At 47.7% G+C, this 25,784-nt stretch overlaps 1 protein-coding gene across 17 annotated transcripts in view; it reads right to left on the reverse strand.

Moving 5' to 3' along the window:
- Nucleotides 1–25,784, reverse strand: part of amot (angiomotin) — a 152,005-nt gene that overhangs the window by 112,321 nt on the left and 13,900 nt on the right. Inside the window, exon 1 of one of the 17 annotated variants that reach the window (XM_049743170.2) lies at nucleotides 7,162–11,014. The exons of the other annotated variants lie outside the window; for them this stretch is intronic. The gene's annotated coding sequence lies outside the window, so the exon portion shown is untranslated. Of the gene's footprint in view, nucleotides 1–7,161; nucleotides 11,015–25,784 lie in introns of those variants that run through there. 17 annotated transcript variants of the gene reach the window in all.

Genomic DNA, 25,784 nt, shown 5'->3' on the forward strand with positions numbered 1-25,784 from the left:
CCATAATGGCTGAGGCTTTGCCTATGCGCTTTGAGATTTCTGCATTCAGTGACAAATTGCTGGTGACTGTTGAGCCCAGGTAGACATATTCATCCACAACTTCAAGCTGATTGTTTTCGACACTGATTGACGGTGGTACCTGTATGTTCTGACCCATGACTTTGGTCTTTGGACAATCCAAATGCTTTACAAGCATTAGTAAAGCTGTTCATCAATTGTTGAAGATCACTCTCTGTGTGTGCGACTAAGGCTGCATCGTCTGCAAACAACAGTTCCCGTACTAATTTGGTGCGGACCTTGGATTTACGCTTTAGGCGAGATAGGTTGAACAACTTTCCGTCGCTCCTAGTATGAAGATAGACGCCTTTTTCAGAATGACTGAATGCCAACTTGAGCATTTGTGAAAAGAATATTCCAAATAATGTTGGAGCCAGAGTACAAACCTGTTTCATCCCATTCTTTGTGGTGAATGGTTCCGATGATGTACCGTCGAAGTTCATGGTGCACTGCGTATTTTCATGGAAGGAGGATGTGATGCTGAGCAACTGTGGAGGACAGCCAATCATCTTCAGCATTTGGAATAAACCACTTCGGCTCACTGAATCAAAAGCTTTGGTAAGATCAATGAATGCAATATGAAGTGGAGTTCGTTGTTCTCGACATTTTTCCTGTAGCTGGCGCAATGAGAAGATCATGTCGACTCTAGATCTTTCTTTTCTGAATCCACACTGCGACTCCGGATACACACGGTCAGCTAGGACCTGTAGGCGGGCAAGGATAACACGGGCAAAGACCTTGCCAACTACGTTCAGTAGAGAGATACCACGGTAACTATCACAACTACTACGATCTCCCTTGTTCTTGTACAGTGTAACAATCTTTGCGTCCTTCATATCCTGTGGTACTTTGCCATCTCTCCAACACCAACACAGGAGTTTGTGGAGTGGTTGCAGAAGCGCTGGTTTTCCGCACTTGATTAGCTCGGGAGGTATTCCATCCGCACCAGGAGACTTCCGACATGCTAGAGCATCAATGGCCTTGCTGAGCTCATCTAAGGTTGGTTCATAGTCTAACTCGTCCATCACAGGAAGGTCTTCTAACGTACTGATTGCGTCTTGCGAAACTGACGATGGATTGGCATACAAGTCGAGGTAGTATTCTACCCATCTCGCTAGCTGTTTGCTTTTGTCAATGATGACTTCACCAGTCTTGGATTTTATGGGCGCATATTTCTTCACTAATTTTCCAGTAGCTTGTTTGATGCCTTCGTACATTGCCCTGACGTTGCCATTAGTTGAAGCATGTTGAATGGTTTCTGACAGCTGGATCCAGTAGTCGTTCACGCAGCGGCGGGCTGTTCTCTGGACGTTAGCCCGTGCAGACTTCAGTTCCTACAAGTTTTTTGTAGATGAGTGCTGCTTGTACTTGTTGAATGCTTTGCTATGGACTGTACTCCCCAAATATCACCAGCACATCAACATCCCCACCCGTGAGAAGAACACCCTGGGTCATGTGTACAGCAACATACGCGGTGCATACAGGGCAGCACCAAGACCCCACGTTGGACAATCTGACCACATCTCACTGTTTCTGTACCCAGCATACCGACAGAAACTAAAACAAACAAACCCCGCCACCAAACAAATCAAACTATGGACACCAGAGGCTGAGTGCATCCTGCAGGACTGCTTTGCTCAAACAGACTGGGATGTGTTTAAAGCTGCTGCCACAATGGAGGACTCCTCAGTCAGCATCCAGGACTATGCTAACTACGTGACCAGGTACATCAACACGTGTTGATAACACCGTGCCCACTCTTCAGGTGAGGAAGTTCCCGACCAGAAGCCCTGGATAAACAGCCAGGTACGTCACATGTTGTGTGCTCGTTCTCTCGCATTCAGATCAGGCAATGAGGCAGAATACAAAACTGCGAAGAACGGACTGAGAAAGGCCATCACAGCTGCCAAGAAGCAGTACAGAGATAAGATGGACGGCTTCTATTCCACCGCTGACCCCGGGCGGATGTGGCAGGGCCTCCAGCACATCACAGACTACAGGACCTCCACCATCATCATCGGCCACACAGACAGCCTTCCCTGATGACCTCAACAACTTCTAAACCCGCTTTGAGACCTCCAACCCCAACACAGAGAGGCACACACACACCCGGACCACCCGACCCCAGACCTCCCCCCCACCAACAGTTTCATCAGGCCAGGTATGCAGAACCTTGAGGAAGATCAACCCCCGCAAAGCAGCAGGACCAGACAACATGCCTGGGCGGGCCCTCAGAGCATGCACCAACGAGCTGGCAGATGTTCTCACCTCTATCTTCAACCTTTCACTCAGCCAGAGCATCGTCCCCACCTGTTTCAAATCCACAACCATCGTCCTCCTCCCCAAAAAGAGCCCGCCCACCTGCCTGAATGACTACAGGCCAGTAGCACTCACCCCCTGCCTGAATGACTACAGGCCAGTAGCACTCACCCCTATCATCATGAAGTGCTTTGAAAGAACAGTACTGGCCCACATCCAGAGCAGCATACCGGACTCCCTGGACGCCTTGCAGTATGCCTATCGGCCCGAAAGGTCCACCTCAGACGCCATCGCTGCTGCTCTTCATTACTGCCACTACCACCTTGAAAATAAGAACGCGTATGTCAGGATGCTCTTTATTGACTACAGTTCTGCTTTCAACATGGTCATCCCCCACAAACTCATCCATAAACTGTCCACACTCGGTCTTCACCCCAACCTCTGTGACTGGCTCTTGGATTTTTTGACTGGCAGGCCTCGGTCTGTCAGGATTGGGAACAGGACTTCAGCCAGTATCATCACCAACATTGGTACCCCACAGGGATGCGTGCTCAGCCCCATCCTCTACACCCTGTTCACCCATGACTGCGTTGCCTCCCACAAAGACAACATCATCCTGAAGTTCGCAGACGACACCGCAGTGATTGGATGCATCACTGGCGGAGACGAGGTGGGCTACAGGAGGAAGGTGGACAGCCTAGTGTCATGGTGTGAAGAAAACAACCTCACCCTCAACACGGACAACATGAAGGAGATGATAGTGGACATGAGGAAGAAAAGAGGACCTCACCAGCCACTTTTCATCCGACAGCTTGAAGTTGAGAGGGTGAGCAGCTTCAAATACCTGGGTGTCCATCTCAGTGACGACCTCACCTGGACACTCAACATCACACAGCTGGTGAAAAAGGCTCAACAGCGGCTGTATTTCCTGAGGAGGCTGAGGAAGTCTGGAATGTCCCCCATAATCCTCAGCAACTTCTACAGCTGCTGCATCCAGAGCATCATGACCAGCTGCATCTCCGTGTGGTACGGCAGCTGTACTGCTGCAGACCGCAAGCGACTCCACCACTGTAGGGTCCACAGGAGAGCGGCGTCCATCCCTAAAGACCCCACCCACCCCCAACATGGACTGTTCACACTTCTCCCCTCAGGCCGAAGGTACAGAAGTGTAAAATGTAAATCCTCCCGTTTCAAGAACTCTTTCTTCCCCACGGCCATTAGACTCTTAAACAGGTGACCATATCACTACCTTAGTCACTGATCTGCACTTTAGTGTACACTGTTTACACTCACTTTGTTTTGCACTGCATTCTCCCCTGTTTAGCAGTACATTCACTATAACTCTCACAACTGTTGCGCAATGTCATTTTTGCACTAGCCTATATTGCACATCCCTCAACTTCGTAGTTGTATATATTGTGTATATTTTGTGTTTTTGTTGAGGCGGCCGACCGCAGCTGTGGCCGTAAGGTCGTTGGTGCCTGTCGTGGCGGCAATCCCCGAACCTGCTGGTGGACACCGCTGGTAAGGGATGCCGTCAAGCTGAAGAAGGAGTCCTATCGGGCCGTTTTGGCCTGTGGGACTCCGGAGGCAGCTGACAGGTACCGGATGGCCAAGCGGAACGCGGCTTTGGCGGTTGCTGAGGCAAAAACCCGGGCGTGGGAGGAGTTTGGCGAGGCCATGGAGAAAAACTTGTGGACGGCTTCAAGGAAATTCTGGTCCACCATCCGGCGTCTCAGGAGGGGGAAGCAGTGCAACGTCAACACTGTTTACAGTGGAGATGGCGTGCTGCTGACCTCATCTCGGGACGTCGTGAGTCGGTGGGGAGAATACTTTGAAGACCTCCTCAATTCTACTTACACGCCTTCCATTGTCGAAGCAGGGCCTGGAGACTCTGAGGCGGACTCTCCAACCTCTGGGGTCAAAGTCACTGAGGTAGTTAAAAAAACTCCTCGGTGGCAAGGCCCCGGGGGTGGATGAGATCCGCCTGGAGTTCTTGAAGGCTCTGGATGTTGTGGGGCTGTCATGGCTGACACGCTTCTACAACATTGCGTGGACATCGGGGACAGTGCCTCTGGATTGGCAGACTGGGGTGGTGGTTCCCCTCTTTAAGAAGGGGGACCGGAGGGTATGTTCAAATTACAGGGGAATCACACTCCTCAGCCTCCCTGGTAAGGTCTATTCAGGGGTGTTGGAGAGGAAGGTCCGTCGAACCTCAGATTCAGGAGGAGCAGCGTGGCTTTCATCCTGGCCGTGGAACAGTGAACCAGCTCTACACCCTCGGCAGGATCCTCGAGGGTGCATGGGAGTTCGTCCAATCAGTCCACATGTGTTTGTGGACTTGGAGAAGGCGTTTGACCATGTCCCTCGGGAGGTTCTGTGGAGGGTGCTTCGGGAGTACAGGGTGCCGAGCCAACTGATAAGGGCGGTTTGGTCCCTGTATCACCGATGCCAGAGTTTGGTCCGCATTTCCGGCAGTAAGTCGGATTCGTTCCCAGTGAGGGTTGGACTCCGCCAAGGCTGCTCTTTGTCACTGATTTTGTTCATAAATTTTATGGACAGAATTTCTAGGCGCAGCCGAGGCATTGAGGGGGTCCGGTTTGGGGACCTCAGCATCGCGTCTCTGCTTTTCGCAGACGACGTGGTGCTGTTGGCTTCTTCAGGCCGTGATCTCCATCTCTCACTGGAGCGGTTCGCAGCCAAGTGTGAAGCGGTCAGGATGAGCGTCAGCACCTCCAAATCCGAGTCCATGGTCCTCGGTCGGAAAAGGGTCGAATGCCCTCTCCGGATCGGGGATGAGATCCTGCCCCAAGTGGAGGAGTTCAAGTATGTTGGGGTCTTGTTCACGAGTGAGGGGAGGATGGAGCGCGAGAGCGACAGGCGGATGGGTGCAGCGTCGTCAGTAATGCGGACTCTGTACCGGTCCGTCGTGATAAAGAGAGAGCTGAGCCAGAAAGCAAAGCTCTCAATTTACCGGTCGATTTACGCTCCTACCCTCACCTATGGTCATGAGCTATGGGTCGTGACCAAAAGAACGAGATCCTGGATACAAGCGGCTGAAATGAGTTTTCTCCGCAGGATGTCCGGGCTCTCCCTTAGAGATAGGGTGAGAAGCTCCGTCATCCGGGAGAGACTCAGAGTAGAGTCGCTACTCCTCCACGCTGAGAGGAGCCAGATGACGTGGCTCAGGCATCTCATCAGGATGCCTCCTGGACGCCTCACTGGGGAGGTGTTCGGGCATGTCACACCGGTAGGAGACCCCGGGGACGACCCAGAACCCTCCACAGAACTTCCCGAGGGACACGGTCGAAGGCCTTCTCCAAGTCCACAAAACACATGTGGACTGGTTGAGCGAACTCCCATGCCCCCTCGAGGATCCTGCCGAGGGTGTAGACCTGGTCCACTGTTCCACAGCCAAGACGAAAGCCACACTGCTCCTCCTGAATCCGAGGTTCGACCTCCCGACGGACCCTCCTCTCCAGCACCCCTGAATAGACCTTACCAGGGAGGCTGAGGAGTGTGATTCCCCTATAGTTGGAACACACCCTCCGGTCCCCCTTCTTAAAGAGGGGAACCACCACCCCAGTCTGCCAATCCAGAGGCACCGTCCCCGATGTCCACGCAATGCTGTAGAGGCGTGTCAGCCATGACAGCCCCACAACATCCAGAGCCTTTAAAAACTCTGGGCAGATTTCATCCACCACCGGGGCTTTGCCACCAAGGAGTTTTTTAACTACCGCAGTGACTTCGACCCCAGATATTGGAGAGTCTACCTCAGAGTCTCCAGGCCCTGCTTCCTCAATGGAAGGCGTGTTGGTGGAATTGAGGACGTCTTCAAAGTATTCTCCCCACCAACTCACGACGTCCCGAGTCGAGGTCAGCAGCACGCCATCTCCACTGCAAACAGTGTTGACGGTGCACTGCTTCCCCCTCCTGAGACGCCGGATGGTGGACCAGAATTTCCTCAAAGCAGTCTGGAAGTCGTTCTCCATGCCCTCGCCAAACTCCTCCCACGCCCGGGTTTTTGCCTCAGCAACGGCCGAAGCCACGTTCCGCTTGGCCATCCGGTACCTGTCAGCTGCCTCCGGAGTCCCGCATGCCAAAACGGCCCGATAGGACTCCTTCTTCAACTTGACGGTGTCCCTTACCACCTGTGTCCACCAGCGGGTTCGGGGATTGCCGCCACGACAGGCACCAACCACCTTACGCCTGCCTCAACAATGGAGGCACGGAACATGGTCTACTCGGACTCAATGTCCCCCACCTCCTCCTGAATGTGGGAAAAGCTCTGTCGGAGGTGGGAGTTGAAGCTCTGCCAGACGTTCCCAGCAGACCCTCACAATACATTTGGGCCTGCCAGGTCGGACCGGCATCTTCCCCCACCATCGGCGCCAACCCACCACCAGGTGGTGTTCAGTTGACAGCTCCGCCCCTCTCTTTACCCGAAGGTCCAAAACATGTGGCCGCAAATCTGATGACACAACAACAAAGTCGATCATTGAACTGCGGCCTAGGGTGTCCTAGTGCCAAGTGCACACGTGGACACACTTATTATCCTGCCCCCCAAATGTGTTGAATATCCGAAAACAGTAAGCTCAACCACTTTCAGTCATCAAGACTCTGAAGGCCAGGTTGAAGGTTGACTCCAGGTTTAATAACAAGGGAAAGGGTGAAACTGGAAGAATACAAACCATATTGTATAATCAGTCATACGAACTAAATGAATTAAATCGATACAAAATCTCAATCATGCTTTTATCCTATCGTCGAACATCACAGAAAACTATCATTTCAGAACTCAAAAGATCTATTTCGATCCATAATAACTTAAACAAAGATACATACCAACGATGTCTTTTATAACACAAAATGTAGGTAGTAGTTTTGCCGAACTGCAGGAGAGAATAGAACAAGCAGTGTTCTCTTTCAACACTGTGCTGAAACATGCCCTTACTTCCTGATTCTAGTCACATGACCTATTCTATCTTAACACTGATCACAGACTGCAAAGACATGAAAGACATGACACTTACGTTTAACATGGTGTTCATTATTGACAATCCGTGTCAAGCACAGAAGTCCAATAATAGAACACCGCTCGGGTTCAGATCGTGGGGGCCGTTCCTCCCAATCACACCCTTCCAGGTCTAACTGTCATTGCCCACGTGAGCATTGAAGTCACCCAATAGAACGATGGAGTCCCCAGAAGGAGCGCTCTCCAGCACTTCTTCCAAGGACTCCAAAAAGGGTGGGTACTCTGAGCTGCTGTTTGGTGCATAGACACAAACAACAGTCAGGAAAAGGCGGAGGGAGGCTACACGAAGGCGGAGGGAGGCTACACTCTCGTTCACCGGGGTGAACCCCAATGTGCAGGCGCCCAGCCGGGGGGCAATAAGTATACCCACACCTGCTCGACGCCTCTCACCGTGGGCAACTCCAGAGTGGAAGAGAGTCCAGCCCCTCTCGAGAGGGCTTGTACCGGAACCCAAACTGTGCGTGGAGGCAAGCAATGGCTGACAGGGGCTGTACTCAGGCTGCTGAGGGCCAGAGACAAAGCCTTCAGAGCTGCGGATGAGGCTGGCTTGAGAACAGCGAGGGCCAACCTGTCCCGGAGCATCAAGGAAGAGAAAAAGGCATTCTCTTGCAAGATTACCGCCCACTTCAAAGACAGCAGGGACGCACATCCTTCTGCTCAATGATCTGAACTGCTTCTTTGCTCGCTTCGACGCTCAGAACAGCACTTGCCCGCTGAAGACCCCTCCCCCTCCACACGAGCAGCCTCTCTGCCAATAGCGTGAAGAGGACGCTTGCCGCTATCAACACCCGTAAGGCGGCAGGCCCAGACAACATCCCAGGTCGAGCGCTGAAGGACTGCGCTGAGGAGCTCATGGGTGTCTTCACGGACATCTTTAACATTTCCCTGCAGCAGGCCATTGTCCCATCATGTTTCAAGGCTGCCACCATCATACCTGTGCCGAAGAAACCTCCTCCATCCTGCTTCAATGACTACCGCCCCGTGGCACTGACACCCATCATCATGAAGTGCTTTGAGCGGCTTGTCATGGAGCACATCAGATCTATTCTTCCCCCCACCATAGACCCCTTCCAGTTTCCGTACCGAGCCAAACGGTCCTCTGAGGATGCCATCAGCTCTGCCCTCCACTCAGCCCTCACCCACCTGGAGAAGAGACTCGTATGTGAGATTCCTGTTTGTGGACTTCAGTTCTGCATTCAACACCATTGTACCACAGCGACTCATCTGCAAACTCGACAAGCTGCACCTCAGTACCTACCTCTGCAACTGGCTACTGGATTTCCTCTGTCAGAGGCCTCAGGTAGTACGTGTTGGTGACAATATCTCCGGCAGCATCACGCTGAGCAACAGTCCGCTGCTCTTCACCCTGCTGACGCATGACTGCACTGCAACCTACAGCAGCAACCTCGTGCTGAAATATGCCGACGACACGACTCTAGTGGGTCTCATCACCGAGGGCGACGAGATTCAATACAGGTCGGAGGTCGACCTTCTGGCCATGTGGTGCAGGGACAACAACCTCCTGCTGAACATCAACAAGACCAAGGAGATTGTTGTTGACTTCCGGAAGGGTCACACCCAACACCTGCCACTGACCATCGACGGTGCTGTGGTGGAGAGAGTGAGGGGTGCACATCAGTGAGGACCTCTCCTGGACCACCAACAATGCATCACTGGCGAAGAAAGCTCAGCGCCGCCTGTACTTCCTGCGGAAACTCAGGCGAGCAAGTGCTCCTCTGGCCATCATGACCACATTCTACCGTGGCAACATTGAGAGTGTCCTCTCCAGTTGTATCGCTGTGTGGGGTGGTAGCTGCACTGAATACAACATGAAGGCCCTGCAGCGCATAGTGAACACAGCTGGTAAGATTATTCGTGCTTCACTCCCCTCCCTGAAGGACATTTATACCTCCCATCTCACCCGCAAGGCGACCACGATTGTGTGTGATATGAGTCACCCCGTTCACTCTTTGTTTGATCTTCTGCCCTCTGGGAAGAGGTACAGAAGCCTGCGCTCCCGCACCACCAGACTCACCAACAGCTTCATACTCCAGGCTGTTAGGATCCTGAACTCTCTCCCCCCTCAGTCCTCGGCTGCATAACATCCTGTACTTTTGCGCTATATTCTGACTGTCTGCTGTATGCACACTTGCTCCATTTTTGCTCCTCTTATTTTTTTTTTTGTTATTTGTTTATTTATTATTTATTCATCGCTCTTATTTATTCATTGTATGTGCCTTCTTGTTTTTACTTTTTGTGCTGTTTACTTGTATGTATATTGTGTAATATGTCTCGTCACCGTGTGATAATGGGAAACGTAATTTCGATCTCTTTGTGTGTCTTGACATGTGAAGAAATTGACAATAAAGCAGACTTTGACTTTTGACTTCATAAGGGGCTTGTGTGAGCCATGCTTTGTCTGGCCCCTCACCTAGAACCCTTTTGTCATGGGTGACCCTACCAGGGGCATGAAGCCCCAGCCAACATGGCTCCTAGGATCATTGGGACGCACAAACCCCTCCACCACGATAAGGCTCGACTCACGGAGGGGTTCATCCATTCTATTCACACTAGTATTCAGGTCCTGCTGTCACTCTATAATCTCAAATACAGGATAAAATTGCTTGAACTGTCTTTTTCTTTAATGAATGAAAAAAAAATACATGACTGTGGTCCAGACTGTGCATACACAGACAATCTGCTGGAGGTGCCAGACTGAGGTAGGGAACAAAGAATATACAAATAAAGTGCAAAACATTGAAAGTAACACTATATTTGCTTTAATAATTTTTCAGTTATAGTGAACTTGTAAAATCAACTTGTTTGCCCAAACAACCATAAAACGTTTATAATTTGGTACATAAAAGTGCAAAGGGTGCAAAGCCCAAATACATTTCTCAAACAACAACAAAAAAATCCAATCACGAGTCATTTGTGGTTCAATGCCATTGAGAGCACTAAAACCTCTCCTAAGATTCCTGAACGCTCTCATAGGATAATACCTTATCCTTGCCGTTTGACAAGAAAGGTCGAGTTGGAATGCTTGTCGCGAAACATAGGAATTTATATTGACTCCATAAACACATCGCATTTGGATGACACATGAGCCGTATGACTCTTTGTGGGGTAGCCAAATCCTTTTTCTTGCACCTAATTAAGCCTTGTTCATTCATTGAACGAGTACAGGTACAACAGTGTTTAACACTAAGATACATCTGTTCATTTTGGCAACATTTTTGTACATATATTCAGTCAAACCTGGGTTTTCGAACGTCCCGGTTCTCGAACAAATCGGAATTCGAACGAAAAATTCAAGATTTTTTGCTTCGGTTGTCGAACAAAATTCGGAGGTCGAACCTCGCGAGATGAGCCGAGAGGACCCGAGAAAACCCGACCGCGCGGCCCGGATGCCGACTGACTCCGTTCGTTATTATTGTATTTTTGTTACTTTGAGGATTGTATTAACCCCAAATCATGCCGCCAAAGAAAGCAAGTGGGAGCAGTAAAGCCATCCTCAAACACAAAGACGCTCTGCACTCACGCCGGGCGACAGTGAGCGCCCGGCGCGCTGCGGTTGCGCGATCGGACCAAATTAAGCTCCCTGCGCATTGAGGTCCACTTAAATTTTGGAAAGTACATCAGGACTTTAAAAATATTTTCTAAATTTTAGCGACAGCTCTGTCACAATAATGCCACCAACGCGGTGCAGTTGCGCGGCCGGTGGCGCACTATGGTTGCGCGTTCGGCAGTGCGCTGCAGTTGCACGATCGGACAAAATAGCGCAAATTAAAAAATGCTTAAAAAAGGCGTGTTTTTTTAGTCTTGGAACGGATTAAATTTTTTCCATTATTTGTAATGGGAAAATTAGATCCGGAATTTGAACGATTCACTTCCCGAACTGCCTTCTGGAACGGATTGTGGTCAAAAACCGAGATTTGACTGTACTATATTTTCCGTACTATAGGGCGCACTTAAAAGCTTATAATTTATTTAAAAAAAAACACAGTGCGCCTTATAATGCAGAGCGCTTTGTATGTGGATCAATTGATGAATTTGTAGATCCTTACTGGTTGTACACAACGCTCTGCCAAAATGTTTCAGTACGTTTTAGTACGACTAGTTGATGGGAGTGCAGTCAACCCGTGAATATAGTGAATACACACACGCTTTTCCGTTGCATTTCTAAGCTCTGCAATGACCGCTTAACTCTGCTTGTGATTGAACAGCAGCCCCAGCAGACAACCGCCTTCACCTGCACCATGTGCCGCCTGGACTTCCGCTGTCTACGCTACCCTGGAATCATTTCTGCCGACTCCATGCCCGGCGGGGGCATGACAGACTACGCCGTGCAGATCTTCTACGACGCTCTCAACACGGGCAAGTTTGAGTGCTTCCTGCAGCCCGACACGCGGCTTCCCATGATGTACATAGACGACTGCTTGCACACCACCCTGGAGGTGCTGGAGGCGCCGGCCGACACGCTCAGCAAGCGCACGTACAACATCAACGCCATGAGCTTCTCGCCCGAAGAGCTGGTGCGGGAGCTGCGCAAGCACGTGCCCGCACTGGAGGGCTCGTGCAACGTGGACCCCGTCTGGCAAGCCATCGCCGACTCCTGGCCGATGGACTTTGACGACTCCAACGCCAAACGCGACTGGGCCTGGAAGCACGACTACACCTTGCCCGAGCTGGTGCAGACCATGCTCATCTTCCTCAGCGGCGACATGCACATGGCCCACGCCAGCTGGCCGTGCGGCGCCTAAGCTAAGCTAACGCAGCTTTTTTGTACATAGTGTATAAGTAGGTCACGTTGTTTTTATCCCGATAATATGTTGTAATTGTGTCTACCGGATGTGAGTGAACGCTGGCGCGACTTGCTGCCGCTGCTCTCCGGTCATTTTTTTATGCTATTTGATGTCTGTACGGCGACCTTGAGTGCCTTGAAAGGCGCCTTATGAATAAAATGTATTATTATTATTAGTAGTAGTAAACTACAAGGTCGCATCGCTTTCAGCATTATGGCAACCGTGGTTGGGGCGTCACCGAAGTAAACACTCATAGTACGAGTCTCATACTGTGATTACTCCTAGTCCAACAACACCACTCGTGTGTATAAAGATGCCAAAATGACACGCATGCCTCTATCTGCTAATGGAATGTGGACGCCTGGGGTGATAAATCAGTCTCAACAGTGGTCCGAGCTTTCACGAAGGCAAGAATAATAACTGACTGAATTGCAAGGGAATAGCAGCGACACTGATACGGATAATGACGAGAGGGAATAATGAATGCCACACTCGCTCAACTGTTCAATTCAGACACGGAAGAGGAGAAATTTGACGCATTTGTGGACGGTGATATGTAAATATGTACATTAACATTTGAACAACGTCGTGTTACTGTGCAATGTTTGTGTTGTATATCGTTCAGCTGTTCTAAAAAACTTCAATTCGGACACGGAAGAGGAAGAATTCGACGGATTCCTGGACGGGGATGTGTAAATATGCACATTAATGTTTGAACAACGTCATGTTATTGTGCAATGTTTGTATTGTAAATCGTTCAACTGTTCAAAAAACTTCAATTCAGACACGGAAGAGGAAGAATTTGACAGATTTGTGGACGGGGATATGTAAATGTGTACATTAACATTTGAACAACGTCGTGTTATTGTGCAATGTTTGTATTGTATATCGATCAACTGTTGAAAAAAACTCTTCAATTTGGACACAGAAGAGGAAGAATTCGACGGATTTGTGGACAGGGATACGTAAATATGCACATTAACATTTGAACAACGTCGTGTTATTGTGCAATGTTTGCATTGTATATCGTATTGTATATAAAGTTTGCCGTAAATGAAGTTTGAGGGATTTGTGGACAGGGATATGTAAATATGCACATTACAGTTTGAACAATGTTGTGTGATTGTGCGATTTTTGTATTGTATGTCATATTGTATATAAAGTTTGCCGTATATAAAGTTTGGCTGACTACCTCATTGACTGGTTTGACATTCCTTTTAGCACATCTCCATCTAGTGGATGCATAACGCAACCCCAGTCAACCCCAGTTAGATGCAGTAGCTTCTATTCTATGCGCCTTTTAATCCGGTGTGCCCTATGTATGAAAACATTTCTAAAATAAAACATTCAATGAAGGTGCACCTTATAATCTAGTGCGCCTTATAGTGCAGAAAATACTGTACCTATTAATTGGTTTAAAGTGCACGTGTTTATATGCCTGCGCCCTGGTGACTGGAGGACTAGATGGGGGAACGCCCAAGGATGCTGATAAAGCCACAAACTGTAGAATTTTGTACCCTTGTCAAACAACTATACAAACATGAGGACCGTAAAAGTTAAACACCACCTTTCTTTCGTCAGCAGGAGTGATCTTATTTTGGAATTGAAAAAAGCAGGATACAGGTGCCAGTACTGTACCTCGATATTTTGACATCAAAAACTGCTTGACAACATTTAGTTTTTGGCACTGATATATAAAATACCTATAAAGGGCCGTTGCAGCCCTGGCAATGTTGGGGTACCTGGCACAATAAGATACTAACACATTCAATTATTTTTTTTGTAATGACATACATCAGATTAAAAATCTGATTCAAAATGCATCAAATCAAATTTAAGTACATCAGTTTGTGACTATTTTCTTATTGTTGCAATATTTAATTTAATTTGCAATAGTTCATTCCTTATACTGTCTAAAACCCTTTTAAAAACTGTCACTTTTATTTTAAAAAAGTAATACAATTAAAAGAATATTTAGTATTTATTTTTATTCTATTATTCAACTCTCCATACATATATATGACTAGGACTTTACGTGTTTCGTTGCAATATAACTGATTTTAATGTAAAAGCTGGTATAACACTTAACAGATTTTTGTTGGTGGTGTGCCTCAAGATTTTTTCCAATGAAAATGTGTGCTGTGAATGAAAAAAGGTTGGGAGACACTGCCTTAGAGCATTGTAGCTCCATTAATATTTTCTCCATATGGTAGCCCAACAGAGATCAGCTAAGGTGCTGTCTGTTCCTTTTTATGCCATTTTGTTTGTCCGTTTGTGCACACCATGTCAAATCTCTCGTCATAATAGGGCACAGTATTCCTATTGGTCAATGCCCAAGAACCACTCAAAAGACGATGCAGGTTGTGTCACACGATTGGCAAGACGAACAAAAATTCTGGCATACCAGACTTTCATCATTGTGGTTGTGAGCCGTCCCAGACGCCAGGCATCCAATTGTTGATTATGTCACACTACACAGGCTACGACACGTCAAGACAATTCAAAATCGGCCACAACACGCTACATTTGTCTGCCTCATTATAAGGCTAGATTCATGTGGTCTGATGTCGGCATTAGAGCCTTCCAGGAGGAGGGAGAACAAGTCACATAATCTCTGGTCAGCTCTCGGCTAACTCAGAGAAAAGGATGGCCCCTGCCTTACATAATCCTTTGGGCTGCAATAGCTACATAGCATCTGATTGGGCTTGGGACACCAGCACAGGCTTGATCAGCTAGCCATCATGAATGAGGGTGTCTCGTGTTTGAAGGTCGAAACACCCAATGAGTTACTGGAACACTACTAACGATGCGTCCCAAAATGTACATCATTCTACTCTTAAAATCAAGGCGATCCTCGTATGAGTACCATCCAATGGCACAACGAACAGAATAACATTACGTCCAGTGTTTTATGATTCTGTTTTAGGGACCATCCGCAAATTACATATCCGACGGTAACATCCATCCATCCATCCATCCATCCATCCATCCATCCATCCATCCATCCATCCATTTTCTATACTGCTCATCCCCACAGGGGTCGCGGGCCTACGGTATCATGTCAGACCAATATGTTTTAGGGACTGTGCACAAATTACGTCCTACGGAACATATATGTCTGACAAATCAACCTCACTCGATTAAGGGTTATTGTTGTAATTATCTTTAAACCCAGCCGCATGGGGTGTGCAGCCAGTACATTCTGAGTGCCAGTCCCAAGCCTGGATAAATGAGGAGGGTTGTATCAGGAGGGGCATGTGACGTAAAACAAGCCAACAAAAACATGCAAATCGAATTTCCATACCGGATCGCTCTTGGATCAGGTTAACAAAGTGCTGTTGCCCACATTTGCTAGTGGAAATTGAGCTACTGCTGGGCAGAGAAGAAGAGGAGGAGATTGTGTCCTAGGGCTGCTCAATTATGGATAAAAGTCATTGTCACGATTACCGTAATTTTCGGACTATAAGTCGCATTTTTTTCCATAGTTTGGGTGGGGGGTGATTTATACAGAGGAGCGACTTATATGTGAATTTTTTCACAAATTTTCAAAATAAAAAAAATTAAAAAGTGAAACCGCGATAAACGAACCGTGATGTAGCAAGGGATTACTGTAATTTGAATTTCAAGTGACGTCAGCGCGCGGCGGTTGTTTACATAAAGGACAAAGATTTGATCACGGGATGACGAAGATGACCAAGGGCCCGATGTGCTACCGGCATCATTAGCGGCTTTGTTTGTAAGTGACACGGAGGACGAAGAGTTTGAAGGATTTAATGATTTGGAGTGACACAGAAGGTTTGAAAAACTATTATGGCTTTTACGCACGCCCGGTCCTACTCTACGGAGCTCTCTTTCACCTCCGTAGATGGAAGTCAGGGGCCGGCGCTCGGCCGGGTAGCTGTCCGGGGACGGTGGATGGGGCTCGGACATGGCTTTTACGCACGCCCGGTCCTATTCTATAGAGCTCTCTTCCACCTCCGTGGCTGGAAGTGCCACCTCCGGGGATGGAAGTCCACGCCGCCACACGCCTGGAAGTCAACGCCGGTGCTTGGGGCCGTGTGACGGGGAACTACCGTATTTGCCGGTGTACAGGTCGACTCGGTGTATAAGTCGACCCCCTAAAATTCGACGGAAATTTACGATTTTATGATATATCCTTTGTATAAGTCGAGCTCAATTGTTGCATTATATTAAACTTCAAAATTGAATATGCGAAATTTATTGACGAAATGTGTTCAAATTCCGGGAGGCCGTGCGCATGTGGCTGTTTATAAGCACCGCGGAGGAGATCGCGGCTGGCGAGCTCGCGCACGCCGCCCGGCACCAACGGGAGGCCGGAAATAGCTCCAAGCCGAGCGGATCGGCACTTTATAAGCACCGCGGAGGAGATCGCGGCGCCTCATTCGACTTCCAGCGGCCGGCGAGCTCGCGCACGCCGCCCGGCACCAACGGGAGGCCGGAAATAGCTCCAAGCCGAGCGGATCGGCACTTTATAAGCACCGCGGAGGAGATTGCGGCGCCTCATTCGACTTCCAGCGGCCGGCGAGCTCGCGCACGCCGCCCGGCACCAACGGGAGGCCGGAAATAGCTCCAAGCCGAGCGGATCGGCACTTTATAAGCACCGCGGAGGAGATCGCGGCGCCTCATTCGACTTCTAGCGGCCGGCGAGCTCGCGCACGCCGCCCGGCACCAACGGGAGGCCGGAAATAGCTCCAAGCCGAGCGGATCGGCACTTTATAAGCACCGCGGAGGAGATCGCGGCGCCTCATTCGACTTCCAGCGGCCGGCGAGCTCGCGCACGCCGCCCGGCACCAACGGGATGCCGGAAATAGCTCCAAGCCGAGCGGATCGGCACTTTATAAGCACCGCGGAGGAGATCGCGGCGCCTCATTCGACTTCCAGCGGCCGGCGAGCTCGCGCACGCCGCCCGGCACCAACGGGAGGCCGGAAATAGCTCCAAGCCGAGCGGATCGGCACTTTATAAGCACCGCGGAGGAGATCGCGGCGCCTCATTCGACTTCCAGCGGCCGGCGAGCTCGCGCACGCCGCCCGGCACCAACGGGAGGCCGGAAATAGCTCCAAGCCGAGCGGATCGGCACTTTATAAGCACCGCGGAGGAGATCGCGGCGCCTCATTCGACTTCCAGCGGCCGGCGTGCTCGCGCACCCGCCCGGCACATCCGGGAGGCCGTGCGCACGCGCCAAGTGGCCGAAAATAGCCCCCGCCGAGCGGATCGGCTGTTTATAAGCACCGCGGAGGAGATCGCGGCGCCTCATTGGACTTCCAGCGGCCGGCGAGCTCGCGCACCCGCCCGGCACATCCGGGAGGCCGTGCGCACGCGCCAAGTGGCCGAAAATAGCCCCCGCCGAGCGGATCGGCTGTTTATAAGCACCGCGGAGGAGATCGCGGCGCCTCATTGGACTTCCAGCGGCCGGCGAGCTCGCGCACCCGCCCGGCACATCCGGGAGGCCGTGCGCACGCGCCAAGTGGCCGAAAATAGCCCCCGCCGAGCGGATCGGCTGTTTATAAGCACCGCGGAGGAGATCGCGGCGCCTCATTGGACTTCCAGCGGCCGGCGAGCTCGCGCACCCGCCCGGCACATCCGGGAGGCCGTGCGCACGTGCCAAGTGGCCGAAAATAGCCCCCGCCGAGCGGATCGGCTGTGACTTCCAGCGGGCCGCGCACTCGCGCACGCCGCCCGGTTCAAATTTTCTAAGTGCAACGCACAATGAGATGCATGAGAAACGGCCTTGGTTACCATCACATTTGAAGCGATGAATACGAAGTTAAATTTTATGACTCGGTGTATAAGTCGAGGTCGATTTTTTTCGGTCGATTTTGGATCGAAAAAGGTCGACCAATACACCGGCAAATACGGTATTTATGTTATAGTTATTTGATATATTTTATTTCGTATAGCAACTTGTATATGTTTTTATCATTACAGTTCAGTAGTTGTTGGCTCGTTGAACTCTTGTTTTGTTAAATAAAGAGCAGTTTACCATACCCACATCTTTCCTTGTACTTTGTTAACGCTACAATATAGTTATTGGAATAACGACGAGGCTGACGTCAGGGCGCATGCGCGGCGTTGTTGACAAAGGACAAGGAATTTGATCGATGGATTTAATTATTTGGAGTGACACAGATGGTTTGATAATATTATTGCTTATATAATAGTTATTTGATATATAATTTATATATCGTTATATGGCCCTGTGGAATATTTTAAAGTGCAAGCGCCGTCAGCGGCGCGCAGCCGGCCGGCATTGTTGACATAAAGGTAGATCGATGGATTTAATGAATTGGAGTGACACAGATGGTTTTATAAACGTGTTATTTATGTAATAGTTATTTGAATAACTCTGAATGTTACATTAGGCTCGTTCTCAGCTCTTTCTTTGTGTTTAGCCTTTTGTTGCTCGTTCATGTCTGTTTTTGGTGTTGGATTTTGTCGAATAAATTTCCCCCAAAATGCGACTTATACTCCGGAGCGACTTATATATGTTTTTTTTCACATTATTGTGCATTTTATGGCTAATGCAACCTATATTCCAGAGCGACTTTTAGTCAGAAAAATACGGTAGTTTATTCAATATTGAAATCACAATCATTTACACGAATGTTTTTGAAATTGGAACAGCATTTACTGAACATGTTTAAACAGTATTTCTTGAACATGTTTTAAAAAAACACTCATGTTAACAACTGTTTATTTTCTACATTAGATTCAAACTAGTTTCATGTTCAGTTCACAAATTCTAAAATAACTGAAATTATATGAACTGGGTTTATGGTTCCAAAAATGAAAAGTTTATAGTTCTTTTATTCCCCAATAAAAAAGAAAGTTGCTTTGAGCTGTTATTGTCTAGCATTCTGGCATTTTCTCATTGTTTTCATCCAGTCCATTCATATAGTATCCAGGTGCTATCACCGTACAATCTTAAATACAAGAAGAAATTGGTTGAATTGACTTTGTGTTTAATGAATTGAAACAAAAACATGACTGTGGTCCAGAATGTGCACAAACACAAACTGCTTAGATGCCAGACTAAAGTTGGAAATGAAGCATGTACAAATTAAGTACTCAACATGAAAAACAAACATCATACTTACTTTAATTAACGTTTCATTTTAGTGAATGAATTAGTTCTTGTTTTACAAAGAACCAGAAAATGTTTAGAATTTGGGACATAAAAGTGCAAAGGTAAAGGTGTGAAGGAATGGTGTCGAAATACAAAAAGTCCTGCCTAGCTACAAAAACAGATATGCTCAAACCTCACTGAATAAAGTACATAAGCAGACAAGTATATTCACATATTAAATCAATAAAAGAAACATTTTAAGCATATAATTATACCTGCACACCAAACCAATAAAGAAGACATAACAGAAGACATTGTTATATATATGGTGATTTTTATAACTTCATGATCTGATATGTATTTCTGTGCACTTTGAAATAACAAATGTTTGTTGATATATTGCCTGAATAGCATAACAACCCTTAAGGAACTGTTTAATGCATGCCTGATGTTATTCTAATTCACGGACACGGCCCAAGGTGTCTAAGAATGTTTTGTGCTTGATTATATCTCATGTTTTGATTAATGCTTGATGTGACGTCGTATTTTGCCTAATGCTAGATGCCAGCTGTTAGGGTTTTCCAGGTTATCTTTATCGTAGGATTATGTTGGAATGTAACCTGTAATAATTACCGGTTACATAATAAGCACCGCGGAGGAGATCGCGGCTGGCGAGCTCGCGCACGCCGCCCGGCACCAACGGGAGGCCGGAAATAGCTCCAAGCCGAGCGGATCGGCACTTTATAAGCACCGCGGAGGAGATCGCGGCGCCTCATTCGACTTCCAGCGGCCGGCGAGCTCGCGCACGCCGCCCGGCACCAACGGGAGGCCGGAAATAGCTCCAAGCCGAGCGGATCGGCACTTTATAAGCACCGCGGAGGAGATTGCGGCGCCTCATTCGACTTCCAGCGGCCGGCGAGCTCGCGCACGCCGCCCGGCACCAACGGGAGGCCGGAAATAGCTCCAAGCCGAGCGGATCGGCACTTTATAAGCACCGCGGAGGAGATCGCGGCGCCTCATTCGACTTCTAGCGGCCGGCGAGCTCGCGCACGCCGCCCGGCACCAACGGGAGGCCGGAAATAGCTCCAAGCCGAGCGGATCGGCACTTTATAAGCACCGCGGAGGAGATCGCGGCGCCTCATTCGACTTCCAGCGGCCGGCGAGCTCGCGCACGCCGCCCGGCACCAACGGGAGGCCGGAAATAGCTCCAAGCCGAGCGGATCGGCACTTTATAAGCACCGCGGAGGAGATCGCGGCGCCTCATTCGACTTCCAGCGGCCGGCGAGCTCGCGCACGCCGCCCGGCACCAACGGGAGGCCGGAAATAGCTCCAAGCCGAGCGGATCGGCACTTTATAAGCACCGCGGAGGAGATCGCGGCGCCTCATTCGACTTCCAGCGGCCGGCGAGCTCGCGCACGCCGCCCGGCACCAACGGGAGGCCGGAAATAGCTCCAAGCCGAGCGGATCGGCACTTTATAAGCACCGCGGAGGAGATCGCGGCGCCTCATTCGACTTCCAGCGGCCGGCGTGCTCGCGCACCCGCCCGGCACATCCGGGAGGCCGTGCGCACGCGCCAAGTGGCCGAAAATAGCCCCCGCCGAGCGGATCGGCTGTTTATAAGCACCGCGGAGGAGATCGCGGCGCCTCATTGGACTTCCAGCGGCCGGCGAGCTCGCGCACCCGCCCGGCACATCCGGGAGGCCGTGCGCACGCGCCAAGTGGCCGAAAATAGCCCCCGCCGAGCGGATCGGCTGTTTATAAGCACCGCGGAGGAGATCGCGGCGCCTCATTGGACTTCCAGCGGCCGGCGAGCTCGCGCACCCGCCCGGCACATCCGGGAGGCCGTGCGCACGCGCCAAGTGGCCGAAAATAGCCCCCGCCGAGCGGATCGGCTGTTTATAAGCACCGCGGAGGAGATCGCGGCGCCTCATTGGACTTCCAGCGGCCGGCGAGCTCGCGCACCCGCCCGGCACATCCGGGAGGCCGTGCGCACGCGCCAAGTGGCCGAAAATAGCCCCCGCCGAGCGGATCGGCTGTGACTTCCAGCGGGCCGCGCACTCGCGCACGCCGCCCGGTTCAAATTTTCTAAGTGCAACGCACAATGAGATGCATGAGAAACGGCCTTGGTTACCATCACATTTGAAGCGATGAATACGAAGTTAAATTTTATGACTCGGTGTATAAGTCGAGGTCGATTTTTTTCGGTCGATTTTGGATCGAAAAAGGTCGACCAATACACCGGCAAATACGGTATTTATGTTATAGTTATTTGATATATTTTATTTCGTATAGCAACTTGTATATGTTTTTATCATTACAGTTCAGTAGTTGTTGGCTCGTTGAACTCTTGTTTTGTTAAATAAAGAGCAGTTTACCATACCCACATCTTTCCTTGTACTTTGTTAACGCTACAATATAGTTATTGGAATAACGACGAGGCTGACGTCAGGGCGCATGCGCGGCGTTGTTGACAAAGGACAAGGAATTTGATCGATGGATTTAATTATTTGGAGTGACACAGATGGTTTGATAATATTATTGCTTATATAATAGTTATTTGATATATAATTTATATATCGTTATATGGCCCTGTGGAATATTTTAAAGTGCAAGCGCCGTCAGCGGCGCGCAGCCGGCCGGCATTGTTGACATAAAGGTAGATCGATGGATTTAATGAATTGGAGTGACACAGATGGTTTTATAAACGTGTTATTTATGTAATAGTTATTTGAATAACTCTGAATGTTACATTAGGCTCGTTCTCAGCTCTTTCTTTGTGTTTAGCCTTTTGTTGCTCGTTCATGTCTGTTTTTGGTGTTGGATTTTGTCGAATAAATTTCCCCCAAAATGCGACTTATACTCCGGAGCGACTTATATATGTTTTTTTTCACATTATTGTGCATTTTATGGCTAATGCAACCTATATTCCAGAGCGACTTTTAGTCAGAAAAATACGGTAGTTTATTCAATATTGAAATCACAATCATTTACACGAATGTTTTTGAAATTGGAACAGCATTTACTGAACATGTTTAAACAGTATTTCTTGAACATGTTTTAAAAAAACACTCATGTTAACAACTGTTTATTTTCTACATTAGATTCAAACTAGTTTCATGTTCAGTTCACAAATTCTAAAATAACTGAAATTATATGAACTGGGTTTATGGTTCCAAAAATGAAAAGTTTATAGTTCTTTTATTCCCCAATAAAAAAGAAAGTTGCTTTGAGCTGTTATTGTCTAGCATTCTGGCATTTTCTCATTGTTTTCATCCAGTCCATTCATATAGTATCCAGGTGCTATCACCGTACAATCTTAAATACAAGAAGAAATTGGTTGAATTGACTTTGTGTTTAATGAATTGAAACAAAAACATGACTGTGGTCCAGAATGTGCACAAACACAAACTGCTTAGATGCCAGACTAAAGTTGGAAATGAAGCATGTACAAATTAAGTACTCAACATGAAAAACAAACATCATACTTACTTTAATTAACGTTTCATTTTAGTGAATGAATTAGTTCTTGTTTTACAAAGAACCAGAAAATGTTTAGAATTTGGGACATAAAAGTGCAAAGGTAAAGGTGTGAAGGAATGGTGTCGAAATACAAAAAGTCCTGCCTAGCTACAAAAACAGATATGCTCAAACCTCACTGAATAAAGTACATAAGCAGACAAGTATATTCACATATTAAATCAATAAAAGAAACATTTTAAGCATATAATTATACCTGCACACCAAACCAATAAAGAAGACATAACAGAAGACATTGTTATATATATGGTGATTTTTATAACTTCATGATCTGATATGTATTTCTGTGCACTTTGAAATAACAAATGTTTGTTGATATATTGCCTGAATAGCATAACAACCCTTAAGGAACTGTTTAATGCATGCCTGATGTTATTCTAATTCACGGACACGGCCCAAGGTGTCTAAGAATGTTTTGTGCTTGATTATATCTCATGTTTTGATTAATGCTTGATGTGACGTCGTATTTTGCCTAATGCTAGATGCCAGCTGTTAGGGTTTTCCAGGTTATCTTTATCGTAGGATTATGTTGGAATGTAACCTGTAATAATTACCCTCGCCTGTCCTGTCTTAACAAAAGTAGTAGAACAAAGTGCAAAGATCTTTTGTCCTGATTGACTAGCTGCAGAGGAAGCAATCAAAGTTGTTTTGTTTACACAACATCGGGAAGGACCCCCTGCTGTGCTTTGATCAGCCAGGGGCTTCGGCCATTTGTCTACTCTGACCCCCACTCTCACCCCCACTCTGTTCCTCCTAATAAATATGCCCTTGCAGGAAGGAGACTTTTCAGACTTCATTCGATCATCGCTGTTCAGACAGCGACGAAGTGTATAACTCTTGCACCTTATATACAGTTATACACTTTTTCACTTTACTTCTATGACCACTGATTGTACTTCTGCTGCTGTGTATGTATGTGTGTGTGTGTGTGGGTCTGTATTGTCAATACTCTTATTACACACCGTGTGTGTGCGTGTGTGTGAATGTGAGAGAGAGTATTTTATTGTATAGTACTGCACATGTTTATCAGCATGTTAGTGTTTGAATGACTGCAATGTGCATTGTCTATGTTTATGTTGTGAATGAATATGTCAGAGAAAGAAATTGTAAATTCAGTATGAGTAAGTTAGCTGTGTGTGTGTGTGTGTGTTGTGTGTATGTGTGTGTGAGAAAGAAAGAGATTTATGTCAATGTCTTATTTAAATGTTTTTAGTTAATCTGCACATTGGAGACTGGTCAAACGCAATTTCAAACTTCTGTGGTAACCCTGTTACATAGGATATTTGACAATAAAGTAAACTTGAACTTGAACTGGAATGGACTCTCCACCTGCAGGTGCTTAAGAGGACTTACTTGTCTCCTGTTTGGTTCTTGCAAAATAAGTTGGAGTGTGCACAACTCTAACATTTTGGTGCCGAAACCCGGGATCCTCATACCCACCATCTGACCGGCGAAGGAGGACGTGCTGCATTGTCGACAAGCCAGCGTCCATTAGGAGGACCTGGAAAAGAAAGTCCTGGGAAGAGAATTCTTCGCTGGGCCAGCATCTTAGGTCTGCCTTCGCCTGACAGAGGTGCATTGACGGGATCCGGCGGTGCAACGAACCAGGGGACAAGTTAGTTAAAGCGCTAAAGATACGGCTTTGGTTTGTCCGAGCTATGAGATATGGCTTTGGTTTGTCCGAGCCATGAGATACGGCTTTAGTTTGTCCGAGCCATGAGATACGGCTTTGGTTTATCCGAGCTATGAGATACGGCTTTGGTTTGTCCGAGCCATGAGGCCTAAAAAAGCGCTGGAGTTAGTGTGATTGAGAGTGTGACTGGTAGGATAAATTGACAAAAAAGCAGTCCTAGCATTGATCCACGGCAATAATACAGGCTAGTAATTTGTTGAAAGGTCAATTTAAACCTGCATTGAGGATCCTCAAAGAAAAAAATAAGTAATAATAGTAATAATAATAATAATAATATTTTTGAGACAAAGAGATTGTAAAACCTAAAACTACTAGAATTAAGATAGGAAATAAAAACGGTAAATCTCTACCTCTTGACGGAGATGAGAAGTACATGGCGAGTAGATTTCTTAATTGTATGCAATACATGCCAAAGTGGAAGAAAAAGTATGGTGTAGAAGGGAAGTTGAAAGTTGAAGTGTGGAAGATAGTGGTTGAAGTTTTGGAAGACAGTGTGGCTAGGAAGATAGGACTGAAAAAGAAAAGAAAAGAGAGTGAATTGGATTGTGCTAAAATGTGGTTGAAAGCTTCACAAGAAAGAAGAGAACAAATCCAAAAGACGAAAGATAGAAAGTTGAAAAGTGATGAGGCCGCCATTCAATTGAGATTTGAAAAAGAATTCAGGGTGCATAGTGGCATCCCATTCAATGATACAGCTGAGAGTGCTTATCAACAACAGCTTAAAAATGCGCTCCTCACTAATTTCCGCCCTGAAATAGGCAACTGGGTGAGGAAACATTTGGTGGAAGTGGATGTTGCAAGTGTGACAACAACTATGCAATGGGCCAGACATGCTGAAAAAGTGATCAAAAAAGGCAAAAGTTCTGATGTATTTCATCTGGATGATGATAATGATCTAAATGAAGATACAACGATCTTCTTCCAAAGTTCCCAAAGGGGCAGAGGAAGAGTTAGATACCAACAAGGTCGCAAGCCACCATTCAGATCAAAACCCCTATCAGATTCAGACAACTGTTGGAACTGTGGGAGACGAGGACACTATGCAAGAGTGTGTCGTTTTGCAAAACAATATCAAAGGGTGGAGGAAGGAGCAGAGGAAAAGCCAAATTTTTAGCATGACAAGCTTCCTCCTCTTTGACCGCTTATGCTCATACAGAGAAAGAAAGAATAGATGCCCATATGACAGCAAAACATGTCATTGTCAGATTATTAGAATTTTTTTAGATTATTAGAAGTCCTGTCCATCCAAGAAGTATGACAATGCTGTTTGTATGCCCAAATTACAAATGACTAGAGCTCAAATTGTGTTACAC

Source organism: Syngnathus scovelli, chromosome 15 (genome assembly GCF_024217435.2).
Source record: "Syngnathus scovelli strain Florida chromosome 15, RoL_Ssco_1.2, whole genome shotgun sequence".
Lineage (NCBI taxonomy): Eukaryota > Metazoa > Chordata > Actinopteri > Syngnathiformes > Syngnathidae > Syngnathus > Syngnathus scovelli.